Source organism: Lemur catta, chromosome 10 (assembly GCF_020740605.2).
Source record: "Lemur catta isolate mLemCat1 chromosome 10, mLemCat1.pri, whole genome shotgun sequence".
Classification (NCBI taxonomy): Eukaryota; Metazoa; Chordata; class Mammalia; order Primates; family Lemuridae; genus Lemur; species Lemur catta.
The window spans coordinates 61649355-61671517 of NC_059137.1; the positions used below are offsets into that span (position 1 = coordinate 61649355).

The 22163-nt window shown below is 34.4% G+C and overlaps 1 protein-coding gene across 7 annotated transcripts in view; it reads left to right on the forward strand.

The window, feature by feature from the left end:
* Positions 1-22163, forward strand: part of RFX3 (regulatory factor X3) — a 293748-nt gene that overhangs the window by 32454 nt on the left and 239131 nt on the right. The gene's annotated exons all lie outside the window — the stretch shown is intronic.

Here is a 22163-nt window from a genome sequence, read left to right on the forward strand (position 1 = left end):
ATTATTCTCCATCACTTATTTTTTTTCTGATTGTTAGAATATTATTCATTGATTTCTGTTCTTTGACAAATAAAAAATTTCATGTAAAATCAAAATAATATCTTTTATGGCTAAAATAAGAAATAGTTAAAAATCTAGATAAATTCATGTGAAGAAAAAACAATCAATTGTGGTAATTAATATTTATTCAAAAACAATAATTTAAAATAATCACATAGCTTTCAGATATCAGAGAATTCATTTTTAATATTAACCTAATTATTCTTACTTTTAATATTTTAGGCCACTTGGGCATTCTGGCATTTTATGTTAGAGAATACATTGAACTTGGCTTATGGAAAGAATATGAGGTAATTTAATCACATTCTCTATAAATTATAAACTGTAAGTACATAAACATAGAATATTTTGACATGCCATATATGGGATCTCATGTCTGAATTTTTTCAATAGTATTTTTTATACATAAGATTTTGAGACAGATTTTTCCTTTTTTGTGGTGGGCAACAGTTAATATGGTAAGGAACTTTGTTTTCTTTCACTGCTATGTATGTTTTAGAGAAAACAATATTTGACTATTCTTTACATTGTTATGTGGTTATAGTTCATATTTTTAAATGCTTTTGGTTAGCCTAGCTTTCTGTGGTGGTACAGAGACCACAAGAGAATTCTTCCTTCTCATCTACTAATGACCCCCAGCCCCCACCAGATCTGCCCCAGGTAGGATTAAAAGCATGCTGCATTTACAAGTAATAGCTAGCACACAGTGTTTGTAGGGAAAAACAGTGAAAGAGCATTGGAGCTCCTATAATATAAAAATTTCAGGCACTACTCAGGGTGTTTTAATAAGAGCACAAATATGAGACTCTTAGGTTAGGCTTTTTCTCTTTGATACCCATGTGTCAGTCTGTATATTGTTTGGGTTTGGCATTCTGAAATGGCAGTCAAATAAATGTGTATGGCACATGCATTTCCACAGTGGTTTCAGAAACTACCAAACCTCAAACCTGTATCAGAGTAAGTTCCAATTATAGGTAGAAAAATAATAGCGGTAGAGTTTCTGAAATTCAGCCAATGACATGATAGCATGCATATCAGTGGATATTAACTATTTGTTAGAGTAATTGGCTAACATACTGCTGATGTCATAATTCCCCTACTCAATAATGGTTTGGTTATATAGGAAGATGCAGCAGTTTGGTTGTGTGAACTTCTGCTTCTACTACAAAGAGCACTTTAAAGAGAGGTCTTCCATTGGCATTCAGAAAGGTAAAAAAGAGCAGGGGTGGGGGTAGGTGGGTGGGTAAGGGACATCAGAGGGATAGGCATAGTGTCCGTGGGTAACGTAAACATCATTGGTCTTTGAGATAATATTTATACCCAAATTACTTCCTTTCCTTTCTAAGTAGCTGAAATGCAGTTGCCAGCCCATTCAGGATGATGAAAAATTGCTATTTTAACATTTCTTAATTTTTAAAAAATGAAAGCTATATGATTAGAATTGATATTATTTTAACATAATAATGTGGTTTACTTTTTGTAAACGTATATTATCTAGTAAATTTTTATTTTTTTTTTTATTTTTATTTATTTTTTTTTTTTTGAGACAGAGTGTCACTTTGTTGCCCGGGCTAGAGTGAGTGCCGTGGCATCAGCCTAGCTCACAGCAACCTCAAACTCCTGGGCTTAAGCGATCCTACTGCCTCAGCCTCCCTAGTAGCTGGGACTACAGGCATGAGCCACCATGCCCGGCTAATTTTTTTGTATATATATTTTTTAGTTGGCCAGATAATTTCTTTCTATTTTTAGTAGAGACGGGGGTCTCACTCTTGCTCAGGCTGGTCTCGAACTCCTGACCTCGAGCGATCCACCCGCCTCGGCCTCCCAGAGCTAGGATTACAGGCGTGAGCCACCGCGCCCGGCCTATCTAGTAAATTTTTAAAAAAGTATTAATAATTTATCTTTAAAAACTACATTTTCATTTCTTACTTCTAAAAACTTTTTTTTTTTTTTTTTTTTTTGTATGGTTTCAACCAAAGATATGATGGTGAAGTAAAATCTATTCCCCTATACAGGGAGTAAGTTGCCCCTTACTTCAATTTGATGTGTGTACTCTTTCTTTTTAAGTAGCTATTACCATTGAGGAAAGTCATCTGCTTTAATGGGAAGATAAACACACAATCTGCTAGTTTGGAGACAAAGCTTAAGAGAAATAAGGTGAAGCTATATCCTCCATTTCAAACTTGTGATTCTGTGAAAGTTCTCCACAGGGTACACCAAAAATTCCCCTATATATTTTCCAAATTTTATGGATATAAGGTTACAAGCAAGATAAAATGGATAGTTTTTTGTCTAAGTCCTTCATAGCATGATTTGTAGCAAATAACTACTATATAGTAATTATAATTTAAGAGCTATAAAATAACCTTTATCACAGATAGTATATTTAAAGAGATTTAAATAGTATTGTAAAGGTATATTTATTACCAACTCTTTCAAATAGTTTTCCCAGGAAATACTTTATCATATTTCTCAAAACATTTGAGTTGTCTGTATCAAACAAACCAATCTGACATTCTTTTCACTTATCACTCAGTTTTCATGTTGAGGGCATCTGATGATGGACATTGACATCATACCTAATAATTGTGAAATCGTACATGCATCTGGAGAAAAGAGTTACATAGCGTAATTCTCTTAAAAGTGCTTACAAATATGTTCACTAAAATAGTTTAGAGGAGATTAACCAATAGATGTGTTGGTGGAATCCTCCTCTTGGGAAAACAGTAGGAGATGAGCTTACTTTATATTACCCCCAGAGGAGCAATAAAGAGAAATTTTATATGTGTCTCTCCTTCCCACTCTTTTCCTTTCAATCTTGTTTTTGGACCTTTTTTTCTTTGTTGTATATGAAATAAGGAAGTATCTTGGGGAGGAGAGAGGTAGGGAAGGAAACGTTTGTTTTTACATATTATATAGCATGTAGTACAGTAATTATATCTAATATTTACATAGATCATGCTTTACAGAGTTCTTTTGTGTGTAGCATCTTATTTAACTTTTCCCATAGGTCAGTTATATGGTTAAAGAATTCTTTACATATTGTGGATGGGGAAACTGAGAGGTTAAGAAATACCTTTGAGGCTACACAGGTGGAAGATCTAGCATGTAAACCCAGATCTGGTGACTCTTACTCTATAGTTCTTATCCATTATATTAGTAATTTTCAGATTATGTTTTCCAGTCAAAGAAATTCTTCAGGCACCAGCTTTGGGGGAATGATTGGAAACAGAGCAGGTCCATTTTTGCCTCTTTTTCTCTTGGGATCTGAGTAGTATTTTATTTGGGGACAAAGTTTGAAAGCTGTTGCTCTATACTGCTTTCCAAGTATAAGGACTATAAAGTAGTAAACTGTACCTCTCTTTTTGTTCTTGTATTTGCTAGTAGTGACAGTCAAGGTTATATGCTTCTTTTTGTAATGGTGTTGTGGATCTAGAAACAAGAATTATAATATTTGACTCTTGGCATTTTCCTTTACTTTGCTTCTCTTCAACTAGTATTTATCGACTTAATACAATATACATGATACACCCATTACTAGCTTTTTATCAGGGCCAATGAAAATTGGTCTTATGAGAGTAGTATAGTTTTAAAAATGTGAGTGTAAAAAATTATAAGAATTAAAATATATACTGTTCATATTAAATATATGTCTTGGGCATAAAATGACATTAGTAAGCATCATTTTTTATGCAACTTAAAATATTGCTTGAATTTCATAATCCTAAGCCTTATTGAATAGTAACAATGTATGAAATTATCTGCTAATAGAAAATAAATCCTATCAGTGTTCCATCAAAAATATTACAACATTTAATAAGGGTTAAAAGTTAATCACACCAGTTCAAGATAAAAGTAATTGTTTAGACTCAAATCATAGCATTCTACAAACTGGACATGTGTCAATAATGTATTTTTAGAAATGAGCATGACTCTGGAGTTTAATATCCAGCAGCTGGCAAATACTATTTTTCTTAAACTTGTTCATTGAGCTCTTAGGGTGATAAACTAAACACTCTAAACTAATAAAGTCCAATTATTTTCTCTATAGTTCTTTCTGAGCATGGAACAATTGGAGAGGCACTGAAAAGGTTAGCAAAAATGATATTGACAGGAATGAGCAAAGATTCAAGTCACGGAAACTACTTATTTAGTCTAAGATTGTTTTCAAATTTATTTGTATTTCTCTTTTTGTTACAAACTTTCAGCTAAAATCAATAAAGTAGCATAATGACAGAAATGTTAAAGAGAGTCTTAAATTAATGCCTTGAAAGGTTATGGAAAGGGTGATTTTGATTTGTCTTAAAGAAGACCATCTCTAAAAGTTATTAAACTCTGGAGTCGGTTATACAGTGATATTTGGTAGATCATACCCCTTAAAAATCTTTAAGACCAGAATGGTTAGTTATTCATCTAAATGTCTTCATTATTCTCAAAATCTCTACCAGGCTTAAAGTTCTTTGATTATATAGTGCTGCTAATGGCTTAGAAATGTAATGCTACATATTGATGAATAAGCTGTTATAGCTAAAGATGATAGATGTAATTTATAGACATTTTAAAATTATTTTTTCAGAGATAAACTAAGATAAAAATTACAAGTGCATTTCAAATTTGGAATTATAGAAAGATCTAAAATTTATTCTGAAAGATAATATAGATTCCATGTTATTATGTACATGTTAAAAATTCTTGATAAAAAATACAAAGGGAGCCAAAAATTAGTCAAGAATATGAGAATGAAGTAGTATCCTTTGGCAAAGTGGCCTAGTAGGTTTTCAAGTCAGTCAAACCTGAGTTTGAATCCTGATTCATTCATTTAATAATTTAACATCCTTGTGTAATATGAGGACAATAACTATTACCTTGAAGACTTGTGAAAATTAAATAAGGAATTTATGTAAAGTACATAATCCAGAGCCTGACATAGAATGGTGCTTAAGAAGTGATAATTTCCTTCATTTCCCCATATAACTCTAAAAGTTTCTCCAGAAGTTTGGATTAGGAAAACCAATAGAACAGGGAGGGTATATAGGAGCAAATTTAACTGCAATTATTTCTAATGAGAAATAGTGTTCAGTATGTTTTTTGCATTTACTATTGTCCAAATTTTGCTGTATTCTGCTGTAGATAACAAAAGCTTAATTGCCTTATTACCTTAGGGAGAAACCAGTTTTGGTTCCATTTTGCCCAAAAAAGCTTCTGGTGGGACTGTAAACTAGTGCAACCCCTGTGGAAAGTATTATGGAGATACCTTAAACAGATTCAAGTAGACCTACCATTCGATCCAGCAATCCCATTATTGGGCATCTACCCAAAGGAACAAAAGTCATTCTATGACAAAGACACCTGTACCCGAATGTTTACAGCAGTACAATTCACAATTGCAAAGATGTGGAAACAAACCAAATGCCCATCAATTCACGAATGGATTAGTAAATTGTGGTATATGTATACCATGGAGTATTACTCAGCTATAAGAAATAACGGTGATATGGCATCTCTTTGGTTCTCCTGGAGAGAGTTGGAACCCATTATATTAAGTGAAGTATCCCAAGAATGGAAAAACAAACACCACATGTACTCACCAGCAAATTGGTTTCCCTGATCATCACCTAAATGCACCTTGGGAATGACACCAATTGGATATCAGCCTGAGACGGGGGTGGGGTGGGGGGAGGGGATGGGTGTATACCTACATGATGAGTGCGTTGCGCACCGTCTGGGAAATGGTCACGCTTGAAGGTGCTGACTCAGGGAGATGGGGGTGGGGGGAGGGGATGGGGGTATAACTACATGATGAGTGCAATGCGCACTGTCTGGGGAATGGACACACTTGAAGGTCTGACTCGGAGGGATGGGCGGTACATGGGCAACTGGGCAACGTATGTAACCTGAACTTTTGTACCCCCATAATAAGCTGAAATAAAGAAAAAAAAAAGCTTCAAAAGCTTGATCCATTTTTAGGAAGATAGCTATATAGAGTTGTAAATAGGAAACTACATGTGAAATAGAAAATATTAAATGTCTTCAGATATTAACTCCTGGAGAAACTCCCTTCTATCAAAAGGAAGTAAATGTTTACTTAAGTTCAGTGTGGCAGATGCGTTATTTTCTTGCAGTTACTTTGTGGTCAGTCAGCTTTCATTTTGTTTTATTTTGATTAGCATAATTGTCTTAGGTTCCCTTCTGACCACTACTCACTCTTACCCCCAGCCCCTCCTGCTTATAGCTATTATAAGTCTATTATAGCTATCTTATTATAGTCTGTTATAGCTATAAGTCTATTAGCTATCTTGCATAGTCTTGTAACTAGCTAACATTTCATAATGATAACTAATAAATACTGTGACAGGCACTGGGGTAAGTACTTTATATGAACTCAATTAATTTTCACATTAACTCTCTGAGGGAAGTACGTACTATAGGTACCCTTATAGTTACTTTTGAAATTCAAGAGGATCCAAAAATACCAATTTCCCTAACTTTCTTTTCCTTTTTTTTTTGAGACAGAGTCTTACTCTGTTGCCCTGGCTAGAGTGGCTAGAGTGCCGTGGAGTCAGCCTAGCTCACAGCAACCTCAAACTCCTGGGCTGAAGTGATCCTCCTGCCTCAGCCTCCTGAGTAGCTGGGACTATAGGGCCACACCACCAAGCCTGGCTAATTTTTGTAGTTTTAGTAGAGACGAGGTCTCGCTCTTGCTCAGGCTGGTCTCAAACGCCTGGCCTCAAGTGATTCTCTGGCTTCAGCCTCTCAGAGTGCTAGGATTACAGGTGTGAGCCACCACCCCAGGGTTCCCTAAGTTTGTGGCAAGCTAATTTGACTGCAAAACCTGATTTAAGTGAGATGAATCTACTTAAGGGTCTTTATCTCACACTTGGACCATCCTTTTCTGTTGTTGTTGGTGGTGGTGACGGAAGCGTTAATACATATGAATATGGGTTGCTGCCCTAGATTCACCTGGGATCTTACATATGTATATATGGTATTACTTTCTAAAATTCAAAAAATTCTGAGTCATATGACATATATGGCTGATAAATTTAGAATAGGGCGTTGTGAACTTGTTTTATTACTCCATTTTCTAGATGAGAAGATGGATGCTAGAAGATGCTAAGTAAATTGCCAGGCTTGTAAATAGCATATTAAAATGTTAAGTAATTTACTCAGGTAATGCATGGTAAAGTCAAATCAAATGCAACAGTCTTACTCCAGAGCCCATACTATTAAACTACAACATTGTTTTACTACCTAGTTGCCAAGGCAAGATTGAACACTGGTATCAATGTCTTGAAGTGACACATTTGCTGATCTTTACTAGTAGTAGGAGGCATATACCTGGATATCTATAATGGAAGATAATCCCTTTATAATTTGTGTTGGGGACAGAGTGTTATTCTTTTCTAAATATCTTGAGTATGGATGTGCCCGACTATAGAATTTCCCTAAGCATAATGGAGCCCAGTCACTAAGGTCTGACTCAGGTAAAAGTAGAAAACCATCCAGCTTCCATGTTGTCACTTCTTTCCCCTCTTTTGTATTATCTGTGTCTCACTCAGTGCCATAAATTGCTTACTTTGACTTTATTCAACAAATATTTATTTAATGCCCTCTATGTAGTAGGCTAAAAATACAACATTAAACAAGAAAATCATGGTCCTTGTCTTGACAGGGACAACATTGTTAAAGATGGGACAGTCCTTGGTGGGGACCCCATGTTGTAGTATATTTAGCATCTCTGGGCCAAAATGGCATTAAAACCACTCTTTTCCCTCCATCATTGTGACAACCAAAATGGCCCTAAACATTCCCCAAAGTCCCCTGGTGGAAGGTACAGCAGTGATATGTCTGGTTGATATTCACGCTCAGTCCTGAGGGTAGTAGTTGCCCACTTGCCTGTTCATCCACCATCTAAGTTGAATAATTGATTTTAAGCATTTCTTTTGCTAGAATCCTGGCATGCAGAGTAAATAGCTGAGAGATCTACAAAGTAAATAACTAAATTTCTTACACTCTGGGTACAATGGCTAAACTCAAAAGCAAGAGTGGTTGTAGATAATCTATCCATGGCTAATTGAGAATTCCCATTATACTGTGTAAATAACAAGCATAAGTTAATAAGCTCCCAAGTTAACATACCAAGTGTTGCTGGATTTTTTTCAGTTATAGAATCAAAGTCTATAGGCTCTTGCGTATGCAGGTTATTCCTCAGAGATATAAAATATAGCACACTTATGCCAAATGTATCTTGTAACACTTAAACGTTTCTGTTTCACTTTCATTTTTTAAGTGACATTTTTAAAGAAATTACAAATTCTAATACATGTGAATTGAAACAACTATAAAGGTTTTATGATTTTGAATTTGCCATTTAAAGGAGGAATAAAATGTAAATCTTCATTCAGAATTCATATCAACTGCTGTTTAGGCAGTATTTTATATTAAAAGTAATAACATTTGAAGGTTCACAGAACCTCATGCTTATGATGGTTGGCATCATTTTAAATGAAAATATTTTATTGTTATTCTTATAGAAATTATATATGCTTTTATGTAAAGCATTTAGAAAAATACAGAAAAATACAAAGAAGAAAGTAAAAAAAAAACTTTCTGCTCAGAGATTACTGTACATCTGCTCACGGGATTATTGTCACATCTTCTTGGGATTTCTCTCTCTGAGTGAATATGTGCTCACTCTGGCGCTCTTGGGTATCCTTGTGCTCATGTGCGTGTGTGCTCTCTTTTCTGCTACAAACACAAAAATTCATGGACTTTTTTATAAAAATTGTGTCATACCATTGTTTTTTTACTTTGGCACTCATATCTTGAACATCTTTTCATGGTAAAGAATGAAATTTTATATCTTTTTATAAGGTATTGTATGAATGTATCATAATTACAATTTTCTACCTGAACATCTAGGTAGTATCTTGTATGCTATTTTGGCATTATGATTAATTATTCTATGTGCATCTTTCTGCAGCTGTCCAATTATTTCCTTTATGTGAATTCTTAGGGATGGAATTACTGAGTAAAAGGCTGTGTACATTTTAAATGTTTTTTATCAATTACCACATTGACCTCTAGAAAGGTTATACTATTTCATACTCCCAACAATAATGTTTTAATGTTTCTTTTCTTTGCTTGCTCTTTGACACTCAGTATGATCAATCTTTGTAATTTTTTTGATTTTTGGCAATTGAAAAAAATCTCATTTGGACTTGCATTTGTTTGGTAACTAATGATAAAAATACTTTTAAAAGTATATATATAAGCTGTTCATATTTCTTTTGTTGATTTGCCATTTGTATCTTTAATATATTTTTCTGTTGGGCAGTTTCTTTTCCTCTTCCTCCTTTTAAATTTCAAGATCTTTTCATAATATAAGGATATGAAAATTTGTCATTCATACTGCACATAATTTTGCCATTAAAAAATTTGCTTTTTTTTTTTTTGGTTTTAGTGATTTTTTTTTTTTGGTACTCACATGTATTTTTTTTTTTTGCTTCATTTTTCCAGTTTGTGTCCCCATATTATAACATGACCATTATAACCCAAAATAACTTGTTAGGTCAAAGATCAGATGTTTGAAAAAACAAAGGTACTTTTCAGATGGGAAACCATTTTGTGGATGAGAAAGGTGACAAATTGCCCATGTTAATTAGATAAGTTTACTGTGATTACAGTTTTAATAGCTGCTCATAAAAACAAGGATTGTGAGAAAGAAATACTTGGATATAGTTGAAAGACTTCTTGCATTAAAGCCAGATAGCCCTGGCTTTATTTGTTCTTTAATTTACACAACAGATATTTATCCAGTGCCTATTATACATTAGACATTAGTAATGGATTTTCCACTTATAAGATTTGTAACTATGGGCAAGTTAATTAAAGTAGCCAAGTCTGGTTTTTTATTTGTAAAAGAGGGATAATATATACCTTGTTGAGTTATTATAAGGGTTAGTTATAGTTTGCCAAAAGTGTCTAGCAGCACCTGACATATAATTGGACAACAATAAATTATAGTTAGTGTTAGTGTTATTCTTCATAATAACAAAGCATAATATAATTTTAGCTTGCTATTGTATATATTGCTGCTGTGGTGGTAATTTTGCATATAGGGTACTTAATGATGATGGTTATAATTTTGCTAATAGAATGGAGCCTAGCTAGGTTGACTATACTTAGCATCCTGTCAGGTAAATAACACTTCCTTGTATTTGTTTAGCAGTTTACAGTTTTCACAGCTCTTTCTTATTTGTTCTACACAACATTCCTCTAAGGTAGGCAGGGCACATAATTTTCCCTGTTTTACAGTTGAGGAGCTGAAGCTTAGATTAATTGACTTGTCCAAGGTCATATAGCTTGTAAGTGATTAATCAGGTCTCGCGTATAATTAAGATTCTCACTGAACCTAGATTGACTCTCATTGTGGGAAGGGACAGAGAATAAAATTTGACTGTAATTGTCCAGTCTTCATTTAGCTTTAGCCATTTTATAGTTTCTTGTGGTTGCTTCCATTCCAGTCAGCTGAACACTGGCCTTGAGGTTTTAGTAGTGTGTTAGATTGATGACATTCACGCCCTTCTGCAATCCTTTTCTTTTCATTTTGGGCAGGGCCTGTAGCTTATTTTAACCAACAGAATGCAACAGAATTAAAGCTGTTCCAGGTCTGGGTAATAGCCTTAAGAAGCCCTGGCAACTTCTGCTTTTGTGTTTTTGGGAGACTGAATCATCTTGTAAGAAATCTTGACTTTGTCCTAGAAAGATCATGTGGAAAAAAGGCCACATGGAGAGAGTAGAGTTTCTGAAATTACAAGGAGAGAGAAGGCTAGCCATCCTAGTATCCTACTGAGTGCATTTCCCACCTGCCAGCTGAAAGTAGTCATATAAATGACCACCAGCAAGATGAGAAGAACTGCCTAGCTGAGCCTTGCCCAGATTTCAGAATTATGAGCAAATAAAATGGTTGTTATTTTGAGCCAGTAAGTTTTGGGGTGGTTTGTTACACAAGAATATAAAAGCAAAAGCAGTACAACAATGGTCTTGAAAATACGAGGTTTGATAAAAGGTTTTATTTTTCTTGGCCTACTTTGATAGTTTTGGTCTTTCCCTGGCTTGCCAATATCACCTAACATAGAAGAGAGTTAATAGTAATGAATTACTTTTTTCTCTTCCCGTAGCTCATGAGTGTGGCCTATACTTGGGTGAATCTGAAGTAAACCCAATCTCTCTGTACTGAGTCTATTTAGAGAAATCTCAAGAGATAGGCTTGCCTCCTATGTTCAGGTCTCTGATTCCTCTTCTCTGTTGACTTCCTACTTCTAGTTTTCTGTGGCTTTTTTTAATCTCTGTCAGAGTTGAATTGGATTTGGTCTAGGACAGCCAAGTAAGACAAGATGTAGTAGCCTTTCTTCCTCACTTGAACTTGTTTCTGTTGTCCAGAAAAGATTTGAGAGGCTGTTTGGGACTGAAAGTGGATCTAAGACTAGAAATCACCTTTATTTTTGGTCATTCTCATATTAGTAAATAGAAAAGATGTAATACAATAAGGGATTGCGCATGCAGTTTATTTTTTCTCCCCTCTCACAGATCAGTTTCTCTCCTATTTAAACATTACAATATAGATTTTTAGTAAATTTTTATTAGAGATAAAAATTCAGTGATCTAAAAATTTATAAGTATAATTTTTATGAAATTAAGTGGGTTTTTTTTGGTTAAAATCCTTTTTGTCAAAAAACTCTAAGATAGATTTAAAATATTTCAGAACTTGATCAACTACCAGAATTAAAGACTGAAGGCTCCAGTGATTTTGCTCTTCCTGTAAAACAACAAAAATATTGGTAAAATAATGAAAATCAGCCATTTTGGAATTCTAGCCAGAGAATAAGCCATGCCAGAGAATGAATTGAAAATTATATGTCCAAGAGAAAACTAGTGAATCTTGGGAAGGCAGTAGGGTCTGTGACATTTTAACTTGGGGCTGTTCTCATGTTCTTTTTCTTCACAGCTTAGTGGTATAGTCAAAAGCTGGCAGCACTGCAGACAATGGAGAGATCTGACCATTTTTGGAGCTCCATTGAAGGCACCATCCCTAGAACATAGTTAATATTTTGTCCAAACTTGCAGCTCCTGGGAAAACTCTATTCTCAAAGAGTGGTTGGCTATTTGATTTGGTTCTGAGTTCAGCTCTGTTGGGGGAAGAAAAAACTTACCCCCAGGGCATTATACTGAAAAAAATAGCAAACCCTTGGCAAGATGCCAGCTGCCTAAGGCTATGATTTCATTTGAGGCAAAGAAGAACTTGGCCAGGAATTTCTTGGAGAACTAGCCAATGTAGGGAACTTTGGAAAGCTCTGGCATATTCCTGGATATCTAAAAGGCTGCATGATGTGCAAGGCAGTGCCCATGCCCAGGAATAACCTGGGAAAGTAGAATGTCACCTCTGGCAGATCTTGAGGCTCTGTGTAAACAGGAAATGAAAGCTATGGCTGTTCATAAGCTGCCTGAAGTTTGAAGGTGTGACTTCTCAGGAAGATCTCTATGGCAAAGGGGTAGAAAATGTACAGACAAGGCATTTAAGGAACTCTTCTGAAGAATTATTGGTTTATCACTATACTGATAGTTTATCACTATGCTGATCCAGGTATGACTCCTAGAAAGCCAGGCTTAAAAATAAAAACAAGAACTTAAAAACTCATAAAGAACTAGTGGCCACACACTGTACAAGGAATACAGAATCTGTAGAATTAGTTCATGAAAGTTAAACAAATCAGGAAAAATCAAATAAGCAGCATCAAGAATAACAATAAACTGGTGATTAAAAATTTTGGCAGACAGTGTGGAGGAATCTAATATGAGAGTTATTAAAATATGTTACCTAACATGTCCAGTTTTCAACAAAAAATTAAGACATGCAAAGAAATAGGAAACATGCTACATACACAGGAAAACAAAAAATAAAACCAAAAAACTAGCCAACTAAAACTGTTCCTATGGGAGCCCAGATTTTGGACTTACGAGACAAAGACTTTGTCAGGTATTATAAGTATGTTCAAAGAACTAAGTGAAACCATGGTAAAGAATTAAAGGGAAGTGTAAGAATGGTGTTTTACCAAAGAGAGAATATCAATAAAGGTAGAAACTATAAAAAAAAGAACAGCATAGAAATTTAGGAGTTTAAAAGTATAATAACTGAAATGAAAAATTCACTAGAGAGGCTCAACAACTGATAGAATTTGGGAGATGAAATAACCAGTCAACTTGAAGATGGGTTAATGGAGATTATTCAATGTGAGGAGCAGAAAGAAGAAAAAATGAACAGAGCCTCAAGAGACCTTATGGGACTCCATCAAATGTACCAACATAGGCATTATAGGAGTCCCAGAAGGAGAAGAGAAAGAGGCAGAAAGAATATTTTAAAAAATAATGGCAGAAAATGTCCCAGACTTGCTGAAGGATATTAATTTGCATATTCAAGAAGCTCATCATAACCCAAGTAGGATAAACACAAAGTGATCCACACCTAGACATATCATAGTTGAATCTGGAGAAAAATCTTGAAAGCAGCAAGAGAAAAATGACTTGTTACAAGGGATCCCCAATAAGATTAATAGCTGACTTATCTGAAACCCTGGAGGCTAGAAGACATTTTCAGTGTTGAAAGAAAAAGACTGTCAAGCAGGAATTCTATCTAGCTAAACTCTTTTTCAAAAATGAAGGCAAAATTAAGACATTTCCAAATAAACAAAAACTGAAAGAATTTGTCACTAACAGACCTGGTGTATAAGAAGTAATAAAGGGAGTCCTTTAGGTTGAAATATGAATAAAAGTACAGTAAATGGAAAACTCTAATCCACATGAAGAAATAAAGAGGAAGGTATAAAAATACAACTAAATGCATTTTTATTTGTATATTTTTTCCTCCAGTCAATTAAAACACAACTGAATAAAGCAATGATTATAAAATTGTGTTGTGGGGTGTAATATATAAAGATGTAATTTGTTATGACAAATATATGACAAGGCAGGAGAAGTATATTGGAGGAAAATTTTTATATATTATTGAAATTAAATTAGTATTAATCCAGACCAGAATGTTTTAAGTTAGAATACTAATTGTAATCCCCAGGGCAACCTCAAAGAAAATAACTCAAAAAATTATAGTAAGAGAAACAACAAAGAAATAAAAAAAGTAGTATACAAAATACTATTAATACAATTTAACACAAAAGAAGGCAGGAATCAGAATAGAAGATACTACAGAGCTCAAATATACCCTTATAGAATAGAGACTGTAATGTGAAATTTCCATGTTAAATAATGTATTCATGTAAGCTTGGAAGATAAATGTTACCTATAAGACATATCAGTTCATGAATCTTCCTAAGAGTTTAGTTTTATTATATTACCAACTATTTCTCAATAGATTATTAAAATATGGTATAAAAATACATAGTATCTGCATCATTTTACATCTCCCCAACAGTGTATAAGGGTTACAATTTCTTCATATCCTCATGTTTGGTATTTTCTAATTTTTTTGTGGTCATCCTGACCATTTCTAGCTTCTTATCTTAATGTTAATATATTAGTCTTTATTTTCCTTATGTTATTCTAAAGAAACAGAATAGTTATTCTAGAAAGTTTCCTATAATTTTCGCAAATCTTTACACTGTTCCCTGATCTCAAACAGTAGAATACAGGTTGGGGCCAGTTTTCTAGAAATATTAGAATGAATATATAAAACTGAACATTTGAATTCAGTTTAACAGATATGGTCCTTTCCTGGAATTTGTAAGATACTACATGAACATGTCATTACCTTGTAAGACAGATGAAGTACTGTTTTATCTGCCTCTAGTTTCTAAAATGATAAACTTGCTTTAATGGCATCATCTTAATAGTGATTGCCATCACTGGGATGCCTCGCCTCCTCCTCTGTTTCTAAGCAGTCCATAAGTGGCACATCTTTGGATGCATTACTTCAGTGTTTACCTAATGTGCCTCTTCTGTTCTCTCTGACCATGGTTGTCTGCATTTTGCTTAACTCTACCACATCTGCGTGTGACTGTATCATCCGTTTTTCACAGGTTTCTTGCTCAAGTGGGGTTGTGTTACCAAAAACTTTGCTTCAATGCTGGTAGATTAGCTGCCTTCTAGTGTCCTATATTTGATGATCCTGTCTAGCCATTTGATAATAAGTTTAGTTTATAGATGATGTTTATGATTATGTGAAAAATGACATATATAATGCTAATAATCATGTAGTTCTCACAGCTTTGTAAGTTTGGTCATTTTCTGTTTTGCAGACCTCTAGATGGATTGGGACCCCCATTTTATATTGTTTCTAACCTGTCTTTGACTCTTCCAAAGATTATACTGCAGTATTGAATGGTTGGGAAAAAAAGAAAGAAAAACACTGTATTTGGAGATAGATCTGTATTTGGGTCTTGACTCTGCCACTTGTTGGTTGACTTACCTTTAGATATTTCTTATCCTCTCTGAGTTAGAAATCTCATCTGTAAATTAAAGATAGTGATACTTAACCTTTTAACTTATTTTAAAGGCTTCGTTGATATTATGAGCTTGTGTTTTGGGAAAGTCTTGTAATCAAGGAGGCAATCACAGAGTTTCCTCCTTGCAAATGGTGGAGGTGAAGGGACTTTCAAATTTCAGTGGTACTTTTATGGTCCATATTTGACAGAGGATCTCTTCTGATGAGATTGGTTCTCCTAGTTTGGCCATTAATTGAAAAAATCAGTTAAGACAGTAGGTCATAAAAAGGGTACATACATCCCATTAACATTTCAACCTAAAAATGTAAAAATACACTATCTTTTCATTAGGACCAAGGACCTTTCCTTGCAGTATAGGTTTGCTGATTGGAACTCCAAGTCATACATAAATCTATAACAAATCATATTTAGTTTATGCTGTATTTCTTTTTTCTTTATTCTTATTTCAGCATATTGTGGGGGTACAAAAGTTTAGGTTACGTATATTGCCCTTGCCTCCCCATCCCCCTGAGTCAGAGCTTCAAATGTGTCCATCTCCTAGACAGTGCACATCACACTCATTATGTATGTATACACCCATCCCCTCCCCCACCCACATCTGCCTGACACCCGATCAATGTTATTCCTAAATGTGCTCTTAGGTGATGATCAGTGAAACCAATTTGATGGTGAGTACCTGTGGTGCTTATTTTTCCATTCTTGGGATACTTCACTTAGTAGAATGGGTTCCAACTCTTTCCAGGAAAATACAAGAGGTGCTATATCACCATTGTTTCCTATAGCTGTGTAGTACTCCATGGTATACATATACCACATTTTATTAATCCACTCATGTAGATAATTGTAAAGCAGTGGTTCTCACAGTATGATTCCCAGCCTAGCAGCATCAGCATCACATGGGAATTTCTTAGCATGCAGATTCTTTGGTTTCACTCCATACTTACTGAATCAGAAACTATGGAGGACAAGGCTCAGCATTCTGTGTTTTCACAAGGCCCCTATGCTAAAGTTTGAGAACTAGAATTCTATATTTTGATTTTCTTCAGTTTTAAAAATCTCTTATCTTTGCCTATTTCAACAACGTTTTCTAGTGACTTGCTTTTACCAAATTTTGTCAAAGCATTTGACTTAGTTTTTAAAGACCTTTATTTTCGCTTTCATGGTTTATGCAATATTTAATTAAATTTAGCTAATTATAGTAGCTATAAAACTTCTCTAATGAGGTTTTGGAGCAAATAGAACATACAGCTCAGCATTTGGGAGAGAGCAGAGGTGTGAGGAACATACTGGAGAGGCTCCTACAGACTGAGTTTTCAGCATGCTGTGGGCATCTGTCAGTATGATTGAAGAGGAATTGAAGAATGTGGGTTCATATAGAAAGTTGAGTAAGTGAAGGTTGGTGAAGAGAGCATCTCTTGTGTATTTTGTATACAGGATTATACATTTCTCTGATCCATATATCCTTATAAGCCCTAATTCAATATGCATGTTTTAGACTTTTGTCAGTCTGTAGGTAGTCATCTTGGCTATATCTTGGAGTTAGAAATTTGTTTTTAATAATTCTCAGATCTCTCAGATCAGTGTTGTGGAGAAATAAGAGAACCCAGTGGTTCATATGGAAAATGTGTGCCTGTTATTATTATGACACCAGATGGGAAACTCCATAGCAGCTAATACTTGAAGCAGAAAACAGATAGAAGTCTTTCCTAGCCCAAGACTGCAACTTTTGCCTGAGTTTACTTTGATTTTGGGGAAACAGGTTATGTGTGGGGATAATTCCTACTACAGTGCAGGTGAAGTATTTGCCCACTATTGAGATCCTTATGGGATGATATAAGTCAATCCAGACTCTGGCCTGATGAATTGAAAATGTTGCTCTTCAGCAACATTCTGGATGGAGTTTTGATTGACCTGCTTTTTATGTATGTTTTAATCATTTGTATATGTTTAACCACATTAGTAATCTCGTAAAAGAGAAAGGACCTAAGCAGGCTTTCTAAATCAACTCTGGATCATCTTGGTACTGCAATAGTTGGATCATAGAACTGCTGTGCAACATTAATTGAAAACTACATAATGTGGAGAAAATAACTATTGCATAACAACATCAGGATACTATAACAGCTGTCCAATAAAATAGCAGTGCTAGTCCCACTGAAGCTGTTTAGATATGGATTTGATATTGCCTAATATTCATTTTTCAGTGGCACAACAGCCTATTGTTTCACTGACAAAATAACTGCTATAAATTTAATTTAAGAAAGAAATTAATATTGCTTAAATGCTTTAAGATAGATGGAAGTTTTTGTTAGGATAGGCCCTAATCTACATATTTGTTGGGCATAGCAGAAATTGTGATTCTGTATTTAAATTACCCTTTGCTGCCTGGAGAAGTGTTTATAAAAGTAATGAAAATTTTAGTTTCACGTAAAACTAATGAAAAATTATAACAACAATTACACTGAAAAAAATTAAATAAATTTTGAATATGAGCTAGTGATACATATGTGTGTGTATACATATATACGCACATATATATATGTATATATATATATATACATAAAATATCATTTTGTCATTACAATATCCCACTAGGGTGTGTTACCTAGATTTTATAGATGGGAAAATTGGATTAAGAAGCTGGTGACTTGCCCAAGGTCATTTAATTAGTAGATGTTGAAGCTAGGATTTGAACTGTGGTCTGTTTAACACTAAAACTCAAGCTTTTAAATACTACCTTACACCTTAATATCCGGTGCTTTAATATTCTTGGCCTGCTTTCAAAAACTTCCCTCTTCCTGTCAATTCCAGAGATAACATTCAATAACTTGACAACAGTGACCTTTCTAAACAAATATAGAGTGTTCCAGAACCAGATGGCCTAAGATTATATTTTATTTTTCTGGCTCAAAATAAATTGCCTGCTCTAAGGCTGATAAAGTCCAAAAAAAGACCCTTCTGTGTCCCAGGACCTCATCAGGCCACATGGCTAGCCAATGCCCTTTATCATGAGCCAGTCACGAGTATAAAGACTTATGTCTTTATACTATAATTTAGATTAGGGCCTAATGAAAGGGCAAGAAGCTACTTTACTAAATGAGATCATTCTGGCCTTTAGTAATCACAGTGCATTTGGTAGAAAGATTCTGAGAATTTGAAGACAGAAAGGTCTCTCCTGTTAATTGGATATAAGCAAAGAGAAGGCTGATTTATAATTTAATAAACTTACAAATTAGACATCTTTTTTTCCTGCTGGGGTTTGATGAGGATTTTTCTAATAATTAGCAACTTTATTCTTGATCACCCAAAATCTGAGTAGGAATTTTCTTGATATTCTTAGACAAATTTATTTAAAAAGTAATTCTGTATTGGAAAAATAAGTTTTTATGCCACACATAAGCATAAATACAATGTTTCTATGAGCTCAGTTACACTTAGTGAATTTCACACTTAGAGAGAGACCAGGTTACACAGGGTAGGCATAGAAATGTTTCAAATCAACTAACACTTATGTGCACATATGGAAGTAACATTCATCCAGGATTGGGCAGGTGGGAGGGGGGAGGTGGGGTCAGGTAATTTCACACCTAATGGGTGCAGTGCTTGCTGTCTGGGGGATAGGCACTCTTGTAGCTTTGACTCAGGTGGTGCAAAGACAATTTATGTGACCAAAGCATTTGTACCCCTGTAATATTCTGAAATTAAAAAAAAAAAAAGAAAAATGTTTCAAAGGTATGTTGAAGTCAAACTTGTAATTGACAGTAAATTGCAGCAACAAAAGAAACACTAGATGTGGAGTTAGGAGGCCTATGACTTGTCTTTGCCATTACTCTATAAGGATCCTTGAGCATGTGATTTAAATTCTCCAAGTCTCAATTTTGTCTTTTGTAAAATGAGGCCAGAATAATATTACTTGCCTTATTTCATTGCAGAGTTATTCTGAGGGCCAAATGAAAGGACATGTGACAAAGTTACAGTGATGTACAAATAGATGCTGTTATTTTGGCAGCATTTAATGTAGGATGAGAAATGTCCTGTGTTGTGAGTAGGGCAGACCTGCCGTTTGAAATTGCTTTGCTCTTTAGTAGTTTCGTGATGCACCACCACAAGCTTTTTGACCTCAGTACTCTCACCTGTATAAAATAATCCACCTCACAGAGTTGTGAGAATGCTATTTTTAAGATTTTATAAAGTAAAATAAAATGATGGAGTAGGAATTATAGCATTATCTTGAACAGATTTCAGGATGTTTGAAAGAAATAGCCAGGGAATATTAGAATATACTAATAATCCGTGGCACCCAGAAACTATTAGAATGTTAATGCTAAAAGAACCCTTGAAGGTCATCTATCTTATCCCTCTCATTTTAAGACAAGGATTGACTCCTAATAATATTTTCTCAATTCTGCTGTGTTTGTATGCATAGAGGATAACATTGTCACCAGTTGTCAATCGTCAATTGTAAAGAATGGCCGCCATCTCTCAATCTTGATAGATACAGATTTCTGAAAATGTAAAGCTATGTCAGAGAAGAACTCTGGAGGTAGTACTGGGCTGTGAAAAGAACCTGGGCTTTGGTGTCAAAAGTGGAGATGCGATCTTGATTCTGTCAATTGCTAGTTTGTGACAGTGGGAAATTTACTTAGTATTTGGGCCACTTTACTATTTCTTTACCTACCACATAGGCCATGTCTATACTTCTGCATGACTGGCTCTCATGATTTTTTGGATCTGAGATGTATTTGGCTTTTACATTATTTATACTAATGGTTCTTGAACTTTTCTCTCTTGTTGCTAATAAATTTGAGCCTGGGAATGCAATAGTGATTCCTTAAAATTGCAGGGAGGGCTTGTGGCAAATCCGAATCTTGGGGTTGTGGGATAGGTATATTTTGAAAAGTCGTCCCTTAAAGGCTGGTTTAGGAATGTAAACATGAGCTATAATTTTGAAAACTAATTGTTAGGTCACATGTCAAATATTTTTCTTATTATTGATTTTGTAAGTTTGAATTTATGTTGGCATTTACAAAACTTATTGAAAGCTAAATGCACAGTATTTTAATAGAACTTGTAAAATAATATTAAGTATATTCTCATGAGAAGAGCTCTAAAGAAAACAGGAAAATAATGTTTTATCACTGAAAACAATTTAAGAGCAAACACAAAGAATATTTATGTTCATAATCAAGAATAATCACCTTTGTGTATACAATATTCTTCTCATCCTTATATGAAAATACATAGAATTTGATCCTTAAATTTGAAAAAAGAAAATTCAAAACCAATTAGTTATTCATTTCTGGATTCTAATGGAACTAGACTGGAAAATGGAAGATTGGTAGATAAAGAGAATAATGCGAACACAAAAGCCCATGATTCAGTGTGAATTTTCTGTCATTTTGCAGTGGTTCAACTTTGGAGTATGTTTTCCTTTCTCTTTGTTAAATAAATAAACAAAATTTATCCCTTGATCATCTATAACACATTTTCATTGTAATCAGTAGTCTGGGCTTTCATTTGTATGTTTTTTATGTGAATTTATATGGAGAAGCTTTACATCTTTCTAAATTTTGTCTACATTAATTGGAGAATAAATATTACAAATTGGTTGGCAGTTTTTTAAAACATGGTTATGAAAAGGGAAAGTGTGTAGTTTTACATTTTCAACTTGCTTTTACATTGTCCTTTAGAATGTTTAATATTTTGTAATGAAATTATGTTTTTTTGCAAAAAGGAAACAATTGGGCAAAAATCTGAGAAATGTTTTCAGTTGTCCAACATTAATGTTGACTTAAATAGGTCTAGGTCTTCATGGTTGACAGCTGCAGATAATTAGCTTTTTCTTCCTTAACAAAGAAAGCAAATGGAGCCGCAAGACATTCATTGCCTTTTCTGTCATCATAATAATAATGTATGTATTTAACTTCTGCAGTTCCTTAAATTGATTTAGTGCTAAGCTGCCTACATTACATATAATAGGAGTGACAAGTGAAAGCTGCAGCACATATTTGCGTGGCAAAAGGGAGCAGTGATTGACAGCAAAGTTTCTCTCTTCAAGAAATAGCACTGTTGTGGAGCTCAAAAAGGGCCAGATACATAATTCTTAAAATTGTAGAGCAGATTCATGAAATGAATTTTAAAAAGTGATTGCCACTTGGTGTATTTGAGTGTCTTTGTGTTCCTGGCTCTGGGTGAGGGGCCCAGATGGACTGAATCTCACCTGACTGCTGAGTATGAGGAAATTCCTTTCAAGCATATTAGTATTTGTAATTTAAGATTGATACTTCCAAATTACAAATCAAATTATAACTTTGTACTTGGTAACTGAAAATTTTCTTCAGCTACAACTGATTCACCTTATTTAAAGAGGCCAAATAGTATATCTGTTCAAACAAGGATTTTTAAGACCATAAATTGAGGTAATGTTTAGTGAAAATACCCATTTTCACATGTTTGTAAAACTTGAGGTGTCATTTCTGGAAAGGTGATCTCATAAGATTTGTAGTTTCTTTTGGTCAGAGAGTGGCTAAGTATGATCATCTTTCAAGAGTACTCAAAATATTCTTGCCTTTCTTTGTTTCTGTG